Below are 15189 nucleotides of genomic sequence, written 5' to 3'. Positions count from 1 at the left end.
ATGAATGTCCCTATTTATCATTTGAAATGAAAATCTTACATGAACTTGAGCTCTGCATTTTGACAAAAAAAAAACCTTAGAATTTTATTTTTCTAAACATCGTGATCATTATTTTTGTTTGCTATAAGAAATTAAATGATTGAGATTCTGGGGAAAAAAAATGTAGTCTTTTCTCTAAAATAATCTTGGATTTTATCTACCCAGATAACAGGAGGATCCCTGCCACCATTGGCTACTAAAACTATTTATCATGCCAAGTGCTTGCAATTGTGTAGGATTTTTTTCAATGATATTTTAATTTTTTACCATTTGATTGACAGATATGATGAAAATCACTGGTGGCCCCTTAAAAACAAGTGCTGCTATGTATTAACAACTGAAAATACCCACCTTTCATCTTGACAGTCTAATAAAGAGCCTAATATAACACCCAGTGCTCCATGCAGAACGTGCCCTCTTTAATACCCATCACCAGGCTAACCATATAATGAATCATGGAACACTACATCAAAAACTAATGATGTAATGTATGGTGATTAACATAACATAATAATAAAAAAAATAGCCTAATATTCTAAATGTGTTTTTTAAATTTTTTTTTAAATTTAAAAAGGGAATATTTTGGTGCTCAGTCCAAGTTCTCTCAGGAACCTTTAAACTAACATAGTGCCAGTTTTTTGAGAGGAACTGCATGTATGAAAAATGACTTGTATGGGCGAACTGAGAAGTCTAACATGGTTTCTAGTTGAACAAAATATGGAAGGCAACATCTGTATAGAAATTCTTTTTTTAGTTTATGTATATATACACTTACACATAGCATATACATGTACATATTATTTGAAAGAATCTTATATGAATTTTGTAAGCTTGAATTTCTCGGTCTATAAATTGGAGATGTGAAGGCTGCCAGGATGCATGGTAATGAGAAATATGGGAAACATACAAAGTATTTACCTGGTAAATCTGTATCCTACCCCCACCTCCTCCATCACAGAGGCCTTCCCTAGTCAACTAGCTCAAGGAGCCATTTCCCCCACTCTTTTACTTTATATAAAACAATTCTTTTAATTTGTCTGTATCCCCTGCTAAGGCAGAGACATTGTGTATTCATCTGCCACCAAATTCTCCTGAGTTAGTCTTATACATAGTATGCATTCACTCATTCATTCATTCAGAAATATTTCTTAGAACTTACTTTTATTGAGATGGGAAAGTGTGATGAAAAATTGAAGGCCCTGCCCTGGTGAGACATAAAAGCAGTTGTATTATTAAGTAAATTTCTTTTTTGATGGGTCCAGATTTATTTTGTAATTGTGTGATAGCTTCTGGGGCTATTATTATACATGTATCAGAATGGAAATAAAATTAGTCTTGTTTTATTTTTTTCAAAATCTCTTTATAATGCTTTTATTTTTATATTCAAGGGAGTCATTTTAGTGTGCATATTTCTGACTTGGAGACAATCACTAAACATTATGGGTATCCGTCCCTCATTCTTACTTTCTCCTTTTGTGAAAGGAGGGAGCCAATTCCCAAGCTTTTCTATAACCTAAGGCTTAATGAACCGTTATTAATTGTGTCTGCCAGTGTGTGTCAGTTTCTCTTTATAGAGAACCTTTGTGGTCTTTCCTAGATATCAATAATAAAGCAGTTTAGAATTTGTGTTTGGTGGGGAAATGTACAGTAATGCTAATATGCTACCATTTTGGAATATCATAACTGTGTCCAAGTGACCTGAAACACTGAATAAAATATAAGAAAACAGATATTTCCTAATGTTGCCTTATATGGTGTTAAGAGAAAAATCTCTGAATATACAGATTTAAAAAAATTATAATGTTAATTCCTCTTAAAACACAATCTAAAACAAACTCTTTCCTATTCATTTTTATACTGGAAACATTTTTTTAAACTAATGTAACAAAAGAGTTTCTTTTTTTTTAATTTAAATTCAATTAACCAATGTATAGTACATCATTAGTTTTTGATATAATATTCAATGCCGCTTTAATTGTGTATAATACCCAGTGCTCATCACAACACGTGCCCTCTTTAATGCCCATCACCCGGATGCCCCATCCCCCCACCCACCTCCCTTTCTGCAACCCTCAGTTATTTCCCGGAGTCCAGAGTCTGTCATGGTTTGCTTCTCTCTCTGATTTCTTCCCCTTCACTTTTCCCTCCCTTCCCCTATTGTCCTCTGCACTATTGCTTATGTTCCACACATGAGTGAAACCATGTGATAAATGTCTTTCTCTGACTGACTTATTTCACTTAGCACAATACCCTCCAGTTCCATCCATGTCGATGCAGATGTCAGGTATTCATCCTTTCTGATGGCTGAGTAACATTCCATTGTATACATGACCCACATCTTTATCCGTTCATCTACTGAAGGACATCTCAACTCTTGACACAGTTTGGCTAAAAAAAGAGTTTCAGAGTAAATTTGCTGCCTTACTGTTTGCTATGTGAATAGATGATGTTTGTTGTATTGCATCATGCTGGCCCTCAGGCCTGGGACGCACCTCCCCTCGTCCTTTAAGCCCCTTGTTTCCTCTTTATCTTCTAAGAACCATTGCTTCCCAGGATTCTGTCCCTGTCCATCCCTTACTTCAGGCTAGTTAGATATCCCTTCCCTGTTTTCATAAAGCCATGCACATAGATTTCACTTACCACATTTTTCATAACTATTTCTGTTTGCATTCCCTAATTAGATTGTGAGCTCTTTGATACTAGAGACCATGCTGTGTTCCTCTTTGTAACTCTGTAATCTGGCATATAGATTTTGCTACTATATCAAAATTCCATAGACTGGGAAGCTTATAAAGAACACTCATTTATTTCTCACAGTTCTGGAGGCTGGAAGTCTGAGATCAGGGTGCCAGTGTGGCCAGATGGAGGCCCTCTTCTGGGTCATGGATTTTGTGTTGTATCCTCAAATGGTGGGAAAGACAAGGTAGCTCCAGAGACTCTTTTAAGGCACTAATCCCTTTCCTAGTCACCTCCCAGAAGGCGACACCATCTAATACCATTAACTTAGACATTAGGTTTCAACATGTGAATTTTGGGGGACACAGACATTCATACCAGAGCATGGATGGTACTCAGTATATGTCCATGAACGAATAAATAAATATTAAGACTTTAGATTGGATCTGAATCTTCATGCAGAAGAAAGAGCCTGAAAGAATGTACAGTCCAGAGGGGAGAACACAATTTAGGGAAGATTTGCTTTTTCCACTATGAGAGTGGTTGAAATTATGGAAAATAGGGGCAATAATGAAATGAAAGTTGATTGAGAAAGAACATGCAATCTAGGCCAGAGACTTGAACTAGCCAGGAATTAAGATTGTGATTATGGAGACCCATTGAGAGAGATTCCAAATAGTTGTGAAGGATTTAGAAATAGTGTACAGAATGGCAAATGATGAAATTTAATTGAAAGTAGCTTACTTAAACAGCTTATAATAATTGGGAAAATAGGTGTGAAGGTGTTGGAAAATTACTTTTAGTGCCATAAATAACTGATGAATTATCACTGCCAACATATGCTCAAAATAGATTTATTTTGTCAATTTTACAAAGCCTTGGGATAATTTATATTAGTATAATTCACTTAAAAGCTATATGAAATATTAGTAAGCGATATTACCTAGCACATTAAGGCCTTGCTCTGTGCCATGGACTGGGCTGCATACTTTTGTATGCATTATCTTTAATACTTACTCCAAGGGTTAAAGAGTTCAGTCTACTTGTCTTCATCACACAAATATTAAATACCAGATCTGGTATTAAATCCATCCATTAGAACTGAAAATCTATGCTTTATTACAGTACACCACACTGTGTCCCAACAAGTCTCTGAAATATGTATATATTTTCAGCCTGAGTTTAGAGTGACAAGCATAAATGTATATACATTTAGTTATCTCTTACATGGCCACATTCATTCATTCATTCATTCATCAAACATGTATTGGTTGGTCTTCTGGGCACTGTACTAGGTACCTCATATATAGCACTTCCACATGCCCCTGTGGAATTTATAGTGGAAGAGAATGGCATTAGAAACACAAATAACTGTATAACAACAATTTTGATAAAGGCTATGAAGAAAAATATAGAGGCTTTTATTAAGTAGATTACAGAGCGGAATTCTCATGTACTTACTTTCCTGTGGGCAAATGTAATTAGATTTACAATATAGCTTACTGTAACCCAAGAGGATGCTTAAAATAGCTTTAGATAAGTTGTACCACACCAGGGTAATCAAGCTGAACAGTTTGAAAACATTGGTCTTCCAGCGGTCTTTCCACAGCACAAAGGGAATTTTGGTGAATTGAAGAAAATTGTGTTATACTAACGGGTTTTGAAAATTTACCAAATGTCAAATCTGTATTCCAGCGTTAGAAGGTGACTTTGAAACTGTCTCAACAATGACCTACATCTGTTCACAAAAAAAGCATAAATATCCATGGAGATGATTATTACACTGACCTTTAAAGAGTAGTATCTATCCTGCTGCAACTCTGAGCATGTGGGTTTTGTACTAAAATACTGAGAGTATGCATTTAGTTTGAATATTTGGCCTCAGATATTGCTAACATTTGGCATAAAATCTAAGTAGCAGTAAAGCCAGGAAAATTTATGTCATATAGGACTTAATAAAGCAGAATGGCCAAAATAAAACAAACAAACAACCAAAAAAAATGCAAACAAAGCAAAGCAAAACAATGTGCAGTGTTGCCAGATGTTAGTAACAACTGAGGCCCTGTCTTTATTGCAGTTCAAAGTTATAAAACCCTAAATTTCAGTTTCAGAATTTACCTTAGGTCTGTATTGTAATGATATTATAACTAACTGGTAGTTAAGGAATTTGTGAAAATTGCAGAAAAATCTAAATCAGTGATCTCTGTTTATTTGATTTTGATTTCCTCTCCAACACACATGTGTGTTGTAGCTTGACGTCTTTTTCTGCCCTCCTCTTTTCAACTTGCTTCATAAACAGATGGAAAATTGGTAATTTCCTGACAGTTGGAGATATTTTTGTAATTATCTGCAGATTTGAAAGGCTTAAGACTCTATTTCTTAGCTGTCAGGGAATAGTTGAAATGCTTTTCATGAAATAAGTGTAAATGTATGTGAAAGATAGAAATTAAGCATGAAACCCAGTATCATAACTGAAAGTCATTATCATCTATCAACTCTAGATATTGTGGGTCTTTCTTATTATCACCTTTCCTGGGAGTTTCTTATCCTACCAATATTTCTCATTAACCTCTCCCTCATGTCTTTCTTGTGTACCACCCTCACAGAGGAGGAACTCTTAACCTGGGTCTTGAGGAATAAATAGGAGCTTACCTAACAAGAGTGAGAAGTTTCCTCAATAGGCATTGACACCGACTAAGGTAGTAAAGACACAAAAGTGTGAAAAGGCATGGGAATGAGCTGGAAACTGAAATTAATTCAGTGTTAGAGTGTATAGTGCAAGGGAAGAAGTGGCATTACAGGAGACTAGAGGGGGGTTAGATCAGATGGCAAAACCATCAAAAGTCAAGAAGAAATGATCACCTATCAGGTGAGGGCAGGTGGGAATGAGTGAAGGACTAATAGGCATACAGAGTGTATAGGCAAGAACAAGACTTTGTGAGACTTTACGCTGGGTCTGATGGCCTTCTTTTTCTCTGAGGATAAGAAACCAGATGGATCAGGTCATGATCCCAGGGTCCTGGGATCGAGTCCCACATCGGGCTCCCTGCTCAGCGGGAAGCCTGCCTCTCCCTCTCCCACTCCCCCTGCTTGTGTTCCTGCTCTCACTGTGTCTCTCTGTCAAATAAATAAATAAAATCTTTAAAAAAGAAAAGAAATAAACCAGATGGATCACAGGTGATGACTGGGGGTGGTTAGGGAACTTAAGTAGACAGGAGGATGTATAGAACTATAGTGGAAAGGAAAGGGAAATGCTAACAGGTGTGAGGAAAGCTTACTAGAGAGGCATTGAGGAGCATGTTAACATTGAAATGTGTAGTGGCATCAGTCTATACAGTAAATCCATTTTTTTCCCAATTCTACTCAGCACTATAATCACAGGGCCCATTCTGAATTTGGAATTTTTCAAGATCCTTGCTGTAGGAAGACAAAGGCATGGTGATGTTAATATTTACTGAGTACTTATAAAATGTGCTAGGAATTATACTTAGTACCTTGTATATGTTGCCATATTTATTACCTTCTTAACGATGAGGCATACGTGTTATTCCTGTCTTTAAAAAAAACAAATTTAGGATCCAGTTAAGTAACTTGCCCAAGATATTTTACCAATAAATAGCAGAACTGGGATTTGAATGAAGATCAGCATTGCAGCTGAACAGAGAAGAAATGGAGGTTAGAAAAGGACTAATAACTTGGGAGAAGATGTTAGGGTCAAGGGAGTGGAAAATTTCAAGGATTGATGGAAATAACACTTTTAAGATTGCATGAAAGATAGGAAACTAAGTGAGATGTAGACTTTCAATGTTTCAGACTCCAGTGTGATAGAGGCATTCAGTTTGGCCATTAGGTTTAAGTTGGAAGAGAGTTACTAAAATGAGAATGGGAGTGGAGGTCATGAATTCTCTGGAGAAGATATTGATTGCAGTGCATGGGTATTGATTATGCATATTGATTATGGTAGAACTTTAGAGTGAAAAGAAATGGGTTTTGAAGAAATGCCCTGACAGCTGACGAGTCCTAGTATTCAGAGTGATATAGCTTGGTGAAAGGAACTTAACTGAAGAAAGATTTCATTGTATGAGTTAAAAAAGAAACAATACAAAAGCCACAAAGTGGAACTAGGATTTTGCTGAGCCCGTGTTCTGGATTTGATGATATGGATATGTATTCAAGAGTACTACATGTGAGTCAGACCCTCAAGGAGAAAAGAATGTAGGGAGATAACACAATGTCCATGCTAGGAATAAGAAAGTTTGTTTATTAAAAAAAAAAAGGGGAGCTCAAGAAGATATGGTGGAAAATGTTAGGAAAGACTTCAAGAGGCTGTGGTAGGGTGAGAGCATAAACCTAATGGGAAAAAATACTTAACCCTGGGAATGTGAGATTGAGATAGAGGATTAGTGACTAGAGGAACAGTTCATTTAGACCTTGAGAGTGATGGGGACCAGAGGCACCAGTGGAATTTGATGGCTTCAAATTTGTAAATGGAACTTTGATATAAAGGTATTTTGCTTCTTTGATTCCAAATAGTACCATGACTTGACTTCAACCACATTAACATTTGAACTAAGTGGGGGTGGTGCTGTCTAAAGTTCTCTAGGTGCTGGGCTGATACCTTGTTGGTCAGTTCAATGTAAGAGTTGGATAAAATTAATTGGATTTATACCTCTGGTTTTGTGAACTTGCTTAATAGAATTTTACCTAAAAAAATCCTAAACCTGATATTAATACATATTTTGTAGACATATCTTTGTAATATTTCACTAGATCAAATCATTACACTGTATTGATTTAATATTTAGTGTTTAGGATTTATATGTCATCATCTTTTGATTATTAGAACGGATTCCTAATTAATGATATTAATTTCCTGTGCTATATTTAAAAACAACATAGTCTTACCTTAGCACTGTGGCAACTATAATACAAATTAAGAATTTCAAATTGGCTCTATCTATACATTTCCTTGTTCCACAGTGCATGAAAAAGAAAGGTGGCTTATATGAAATAAAACAGCTGTGACATTGTCACATGAATTTTCTCATAAAATTCATCACAGTTTAGCACTGGAAGTGTTTTTACACACCACATAGTTTGACCATCCCTCGGTGACTGATGCAAGCATTCAGGATCTTTTCATGAAAGTTATGTCTTCTAGCTGTATGGTAAGAGTTGGAGCAAGTTTGAGGTTGGAATATTGTCTCCTGCCTCTAAATTTGTGTAACCCTGAAAACTTGGCTTATCTAAGCCGAGTGTTTCCTGTTCTGTAAAATGGACATGTAAATATTATCAAAGAGTAATTGAGAGGATTGAGCAGTCCAATTAACTTTTAGATACCTCTGACTACCAGAGGTTATATTTACATGGAACAAAAATCTCTTTCTCTGTAGTTTTCTAACTCATGTGTTGTACTTCAGCTTCCTGGAATAACATTGGGAAGCTGAAAATTAATTTAAAACTAAGTTTCACACTTAAACAATTTCTGATGTTTATGAAGCAGTCTGGATTTGACAGCTTAGTAATAATGGTTTATTTTCCCCAAAGATAACTATTGAATATCCAACTAAGGCCAGGCAAGATTGTGTGGGAATCCCCAGCCAAAATCGGTTACAGGGAGTCCCATGTGTCCAAGGTACAGTCTGCTTTAATGTCCCTGCTATGCTCAGGTGTAGGCTGGGAGCAGCCAGTGGGAAGTGTGGACTCCGTGCAAATCCATCAATGGATTTCAGAGCTTAGCAGCTTGGGACCTTTGGTCAATTACATTTCCTCTAGTTGGAGGTTTTGAGGCACATTCTTAAGAGGACCATACCATATTTGTCCACCCTACTCATATGTAAAAATAATATTGCTAAAGGCTCTGGCACACAATTTGCTTCATAGAGTGAAAGATAAATGTAAATTTGGCTGTTGGGGAGATAGCAACTAAACAGCTAATAGAAGCTCCTATATATTTGTCTCTCTTCACATTTCCCATGCAAGGCCCCCTCACAGCCACCCCAACCTGCATCGTAGAAATAAACTTGGTGACACATCAACAAGACACGATCATGAAGATACACTTCTGCAATGTGTTTTGGATTTGTCCCTCTTCATGGTTGATTTTCAGTACAATACTAAAGAAATTATATTTCTTTTCAATACCAGTCGATCTTCTTTCATGTTTGACTTCCTCAATTAGAAGGGAGGACGATTTATATCTCTATAACAAAGGTATGTGAATGAGATTAGTGCATTCAAATTTTTTTTGTTTAAGTTCTGCAACAAAAACCTTTTGTTTCAATGTTTTCTCACTTCATGTTCATCCTGAGATGGTGTAAGTCATTTCCTTATATTCTACTCATGTAATTTTATTACACTTGTTTAGAGATTTTAAGATTATACTGCTTATTAAGGTGTGCAATGGAATGTCTTGAAGTTGGCCATGAAAATGGCTATATACAGTGGCTGTAAATACTGTTTCTGTAGTTGTATGTAACAAGGCTTGGGCGACACTGTCTCCTTTGACTTTCAAAGATCACATGTGGTGGTTGTGTAAACTTTAAACAGTGGATTTGTTTTGAGATGTCTAAGAGTATGACATGGTGCCCTGGTGCTGCATGCCAGTCATTGAAGCAAAAAGAATGTTACTCTTTAAGAGTTTTACCATAATGTCCTCACTGTTCTCCAACCTTGGGTCTGTCAGCCACTTATCAGCTGATGTGATTTTACATTTTTGCCTTGATCATTAATAACTTACTTTAAGTTCTCCTTTAAGTGTGTGCCATTTGCTTCCAAAACAAATATGTATTCTGGGCTTGTGAGGAAAAGAAGAGAGAAGGAGATTTAAAGGAAAATAATGGAAGGGTTCTCAGTTATTTTTGGCTTTATTACTAATGCTAACTACTGTCATAAAGTATGGAGTTATGATTGAGGGACTGATGAATAATTCATTTGAAGAACTTTTTCTTAAGCCCTAATGAACACTGAATGTTTATAAACATAAATGGATGCTGCTGCTAAGTTTAAGGGGAAAACTCTCTCCTAGGAGAAGAGAATTACATGCTGTTTCTTCTGAAAGTTTGAGTGTAGATTTACATAGTGTTAAATATTCCTTTTAGTTTTACTATGTTTTCCAAAATAGTTCCTTATTTTTGGAGGAATTCTTGTCTATTTTGTCAAATATATCAATAAAATTACTTATTTCAGCTAATATACTTTTTCATTTTTGTCACTCTGGAGGTAATAACCAACCATGTATAAACATGAATAATATTTTTCTCTCCTCTACATCATACACTTAGCCCCTTTAATAAACACCTTTATAAAAATACATTTTATTTATGTCTTAATTTTTTTCACAAGTTAGAAAAGATCATGAACCTTGGGTAATGTATTTAATTGCAATGAAAATTGCTGTCAATTAATTATGAGATGACCATACACCAGACATAGAACTTAAGGACATCATGGAATATTAAAATAGCAATATCGAAATAGCTGCTGGTTCTTCCTAAAAGGTATGGCCATTTAAATCACCTAAGTAATGGCCTCTGAAATTGCAGAATTAAAAATACCCTATTTTTTCCTATCTGATAATTGGATAAGAGATTGGACATTAACATAACCTTCCAAAGGCTTAGAGATTCCCGTGTTTGTTGTTGTTTTCTTTGCTTCCTCTTCTTATTTGTGTTGATTTTCAGCATAATGGATCAAGGAATTTTTCTTGGCTTCTAGACATGAAGTACACCTAAGCTTTTGGTATTGGTTTTATATTCAGGGGACTATAAAATAAGTTTTTTTTCCCAATTAGTAAAAGCCTTTGTAAAACTTATCTGTGATATAGACTTGCATGTTCTGAAAGAAGTTCTTATTTCATAACTTTGTACAAGGTGAAGATTACTCAGGAGGTCAAAAGGCATGCCAAAACAAATAGAAAATGTTTTATTTCATTTTAACTACCTCTCTTTAAAAAAATAGTTAATGGGTATGATCATATAACTGTCAAATTAGTCCTTTTGTTTTTTGCATATCAGCCATGAATACATACTTTTAAGGTTTGTTTCTGTTAAAAGAAAGGTGTACATTAAAGCGAATGAGAAAACTTTTACTGCCCTATTTTTGCATATCAAAATACTGTAAATTAAAATTAACTCTGATATTCTAATGTTCTAGAGAAAAATCAGAGAATTTCTAAACTCACATTCTTTTTTTGGGGAGGGGGAGGGTTACAACCCTGGGATTATGACCTAAGCCAAAATCAAGAGTCTGACACTTAACTGACTGAGCCATCCAGGCGCCGCTAAACTCACATTATTTTAATAGGTTTATAGTTGAGACACCAAGAAAAGAAAAAAACCTTCCTTATCTCATCATTCTCAAATATGAGTGGCATTATTTTATCTCATGTGAGAATCAAAATATGAGAAGTTTCTTTTTTAGCCATGGGATAAGGAATGTCATTGTTGCAGACAAAAGTGGATTGTAGCAAATAGTCCCAATATATCATTGTATCTATAAGTGAAATGAATTCAAAATTATATACTTCAGTGGTAGTCACTGAAGCCAGAAAGAAAATTAACTATAGTAGGATGTCGTGTCCTTAGATATGTTAACTTTATCATATAAATTTTATTTATTGTGATATGATAATGTTAGTAATTTTATAAAATGTATTCTAATGTTGATTCTAAATTCAAATGGATTTAATTGTCACTGCAAGGAAATTCTTTGCAGGTAGAACTGACAAGTTTTCATGTGATATTTACTGAAGGAGAAAATTACATGTCTGTAGTCTGCTTATTATAGTCTTGGAACTTAACACAATAAGCAAATTGACTGCCAGTCTCAAATTCCTTCCATTTTAGACTATAATGTCAAAGTTCTCTGGTGAAATGAGGTAACAATACCAGTGCTATCCAAATGACACTGTGTTTCCTCTATTCTTTCCTCCTGTGAAGTATATTTAAATAATCTTTAAAAAATTTTGATGGTCTTTTTTAAAGTGTTCTTAATTTATTGTTAGAGCTTAGAAATCTTACTCCTGCTTTAATTTTTTAAATTAATAAATTTAATGTAAATAGAATTTTAATGTATTTATGTAATAATTTCAAATTATTGCTTTATAAACAGACATATACATACACTGATATGTTATCCTACTAAAAGTATAGGGAAAAGTCTCCCCAAAGTTAAAAACAGGTTATTGTTTTGAAATTCCAAATACATTGGATTGAAGTGAATATCTTTGATGTTTTTGTAGGAAATCCTTAGCACTTTGGGAAACAGGACTTAAGGCAGAAAATGAAAGGAGGTAATAACCAACCATGTATAAACATTCGATGTAGGATTCGTGGTGATGTGAAGTAATTTAATTAAATCTGTCCATATCTACAGAGGGCCTTTAAATAAATCCTTGGAAATTTAGAGAAGGCAAACACTAGTTTCAGCCAGTGCAATAGAATGCTACATGCTAAGACTTTCAGAGATAGAGTTGGATACCTTTTTCGTTTTTTTAAACATGAGTCTCAATATTTAGATGGTTATTCTCAGATTCTTTTGGGAGTCACTGTTAGATGTGATGCTTTCCTGTGAAAAATTAGACCTGGGAATGTTAGAAACCAAAGGACTCTAGGACTCAGTGCCGACAGAACTTGTGAGCACCCTCAGTGTGTCTAGTAATGCCAAGTCATGCTGCTTGTGGAATTGGTGGATGTTAATGTGAAGGGGAATATTGACTTGGCTGGTGTTTAAATCTGTTTTTAAAAATAGAATGGATTTTAGAGTTGGCATTAATAGCCTTTAGTCCTTCTATGACTCCATATTCTGTGTGATCTCAGTCAAGAGATGAAGCTTCAGTTTCTCTGTGTATAAAAGAGAGGTGGATATAAACCCTTCTTCCATCAGAAGAGTATTTTAAAGGTAATAAATGATAAATTTCAATAATAATTAGAGTTATGCTACTATTACTAATGTGAATGCTGGTTTTAAAATAAACGTGGAGACTATAGGTGATATAGTTTTTGCATGTTTTTTGGTAAGGTTTGGTGGGGTCCGGAGCCAATGCCCAAGAAAGAATTCTTGAGATGTCTTTGGTGCAAAATGGTGGTTTTATTAAAGATTTTTTTTATTTGCTAGAGAGAGAAAGAGAGAGAGAGCACATGCACAAGCAGGGGGATGGTAGGCAGAGGGAGAAGCAGGCTCCCCGCTGAGCAAGGAGCCTGATGTGGGGCTCGATCCCAGGACCCTGGATCATGACCTGAGCCGAAGGCAGACGCTTAACCGACTGAGCCACCCAGGCATCCCAAAATGGTGGTTTTATTAAAGCACAGATACAGGACCCATGGGCAGAAGGAGATGCTGCCCTAGGATTATGAGGAGTAGCTGGTTATGTACTTTGGGGTTGGGGGAAATAAAGATAAAGGAAGTTCCAAAAGGATTTTCATATGCTAAAGAAGTCTCAGGGATGTAGGAGGCCTTGCTATTGTCAAACCAAGGTTGTTTTTTCCTCTAGGAAGGCATTAACATTAAGACAGGTAGGAGCTTCCTGGAGGAACATTATACTCTGCCTGCCTCAAGTGTTTGTCAATGGGATGCAGATTATAAGGACATTTAATTTTATCTACATTTCCTTCTGCCTTTGTTTCCCACATCATAGGTATATACCTTATTATTTATTTTTGACACCATTAAAAAATAACTATAATTTGAACAAAAATAATGATATTGGATTTCTTATATTTATATTTTATTTGTATAAGGCTTTCCTACAAAGAGTTTCCACACTCATGGTTTAATCTAATTTGATTCTCAATATAATCCTGGTGTAGAACAGGTCAGGTGTTATTACTCTACTGTGTGCATGAGAAAACTGATGCTCAGCACTGAATCAAGACTCATAAATTTCTTTTTAAAAGATTTTATTTATTTATTTGACAGAGGGAGAAACAGCAAGAGAAGGAACACAAGCAGGGGGAGTGGGAGAGGGAGAAGCACGCTTCTTGTGGAGCAGGGGCTTGATCCCTGGGATCATGACCTCAGCCAAAGGCAGACGCTTAATGACTGAGCCACCCACGTGCCCCAAGACTCATAATTTTTTAAGAGAGAGAATTTGAAATCAGATGTTCTTATAACCAGTAACTCTTTTTAGAATTATATTTAATCGGCCAAATTTCCTTTTGGGTTTGGATTGCTAGCTATTTTTAGCTGTATTGTTAGAGGAGTGTGATAAATTTACAATGCTGTGTCATCTGTTTATCATGAACAGTTCCTAGACCAACTGTATGGTCTTCTACCTCAAGTTCATGAACAAATCATAGTTTGTCCATGTGGTAGGCAGAATCATGGCTCCCACATCCTAATCCTCACACCCTATGAATATGTTACTTGGTGAGGGAGAAGTTAGGGTGCTAATCAGATGACCTTGAGCTTATCTTGATTATATGCATGGACCCAATGTAATCACCAGGGGCTTGATAAGTGAAGGAGAAATGGCAGCATGAAAAGGACTTCAGGTGGCATTGCTGGTTTGGACATGAAGGAATGTAGCCACAGGCCATGGAATAGGGTGACTTTTGGAAGCTGGAAAATGCAAGGAAACAGATTCTCCCCTTGGCCTCCCACTGACACCTTGATTTTAGCCCAGGGAGACTTCTGACCTCCAGAGCTATAAGATAAATAAATTTGTGTTGTTTGATGCCGCTAAGTTTGTGGTGGTTTATTACAGTAGCAATAAAAGACTAATGTAGGCTGATGCTGCAACTATAGGGGAAGCCTGAGAGTAGAGTGAGTTAATGCCAGGGGGACATTAGGTCAATCATGGGGGGATTTGCTCCTTTGATTTGTTAAGTTTTGTCCATACTGAGCGTCTAATCATTGAGGTAGGTTATAATACATCATATGGTTCCTTTGGGATACATGGATTATTAAGGGGACTGGCTATCCCTGTGTGTTTCTTATTAGTTAGATACACAGATTATGGATTCTGAGTAGATGAGTTCAAATCCTGGCCCTGATTCTTACTAATTATAATCTGCCTAAGCATCACGTTTTTCATCTGTGAAATGAGAAGAGTAAAAAGCATTTTCTTCACTGGGCTGCTGTGAGAATTAACTGTGTTAATTTATGTTAAGTACTTGGAAGGGTACTTGGCACACAGTAGGGGCTGTATAAGTATTAGCTGCTATTAATATTATTACTTTTATTCCTTAAATATTGTACTCTCTAGAGTCATACTTTGTTTTCAGATACAGTAAGGAAACTGTCCAAAACTTTAGGGTGAATGCCTTTGGGGTAGAGGCATTTTAATGCAACTAAATTCTGTCAACTTCGTAACTGCTATTTAAGGTAATTTTTAAAATCTCTTGTACTTTTAAGTAACTCTCTTCCTTGTCTGTTCTCATGTTCACTAACATGTGGATGGAGCAAATTTTGCATATTCTATAATAATTCACTTCATTTTATTCATTTGTATTTCTATTTTACCTGTCATATTGT

The 15189-nt window shown here is 35.7% G+C and overlaps 1 protein-coding gene across 2 annotated transcripts in view; it reads left to right on the top strand.

Annotated features, from left to right (window-relative positions):
* SLC16A7 (solute carrier family 16 member 7) overlaps positions 1–15189 on the top strand; it is a 175242-nt gene that overhangs the window by 35113 nt on the left and 124940 nt on the right. Inside the window, exon 1 of one of the 2 annotated variants that reach the window (XM_027591785.2) lies at positions 12597–12615. The exons of the other annotated variant lie outside the window; for it this stretch is intronic. The gene's annotated coding sequence lies outside the window, so the exon portion shown is untranslated. Of the gene's footprint in view, positions 1–12596; positions 12616–15189 lie in introns of those variants that run through there. 2 annotated transcript variants of the gene reach the window in all.

This window comes from Zalophus californianus, chromosome 9 (assembly GCF_009762305.2).
Source record: "Zalophus californianus isolate mZalCal1 chromosome 9, mZalCal1.pri.v2, whole genome shotgun sequence".
NCBI classification, from domain to species: Eukaryota; Metazoa; Chordata; class Mammalia; order Carnivora; family Otariidae; genus Zalophus; species Zalophus californianus.
Note: the sequence above shows the minus strand (reverse complement) of the source record. Positions and strands in the feature narration are given on the sequence as shown.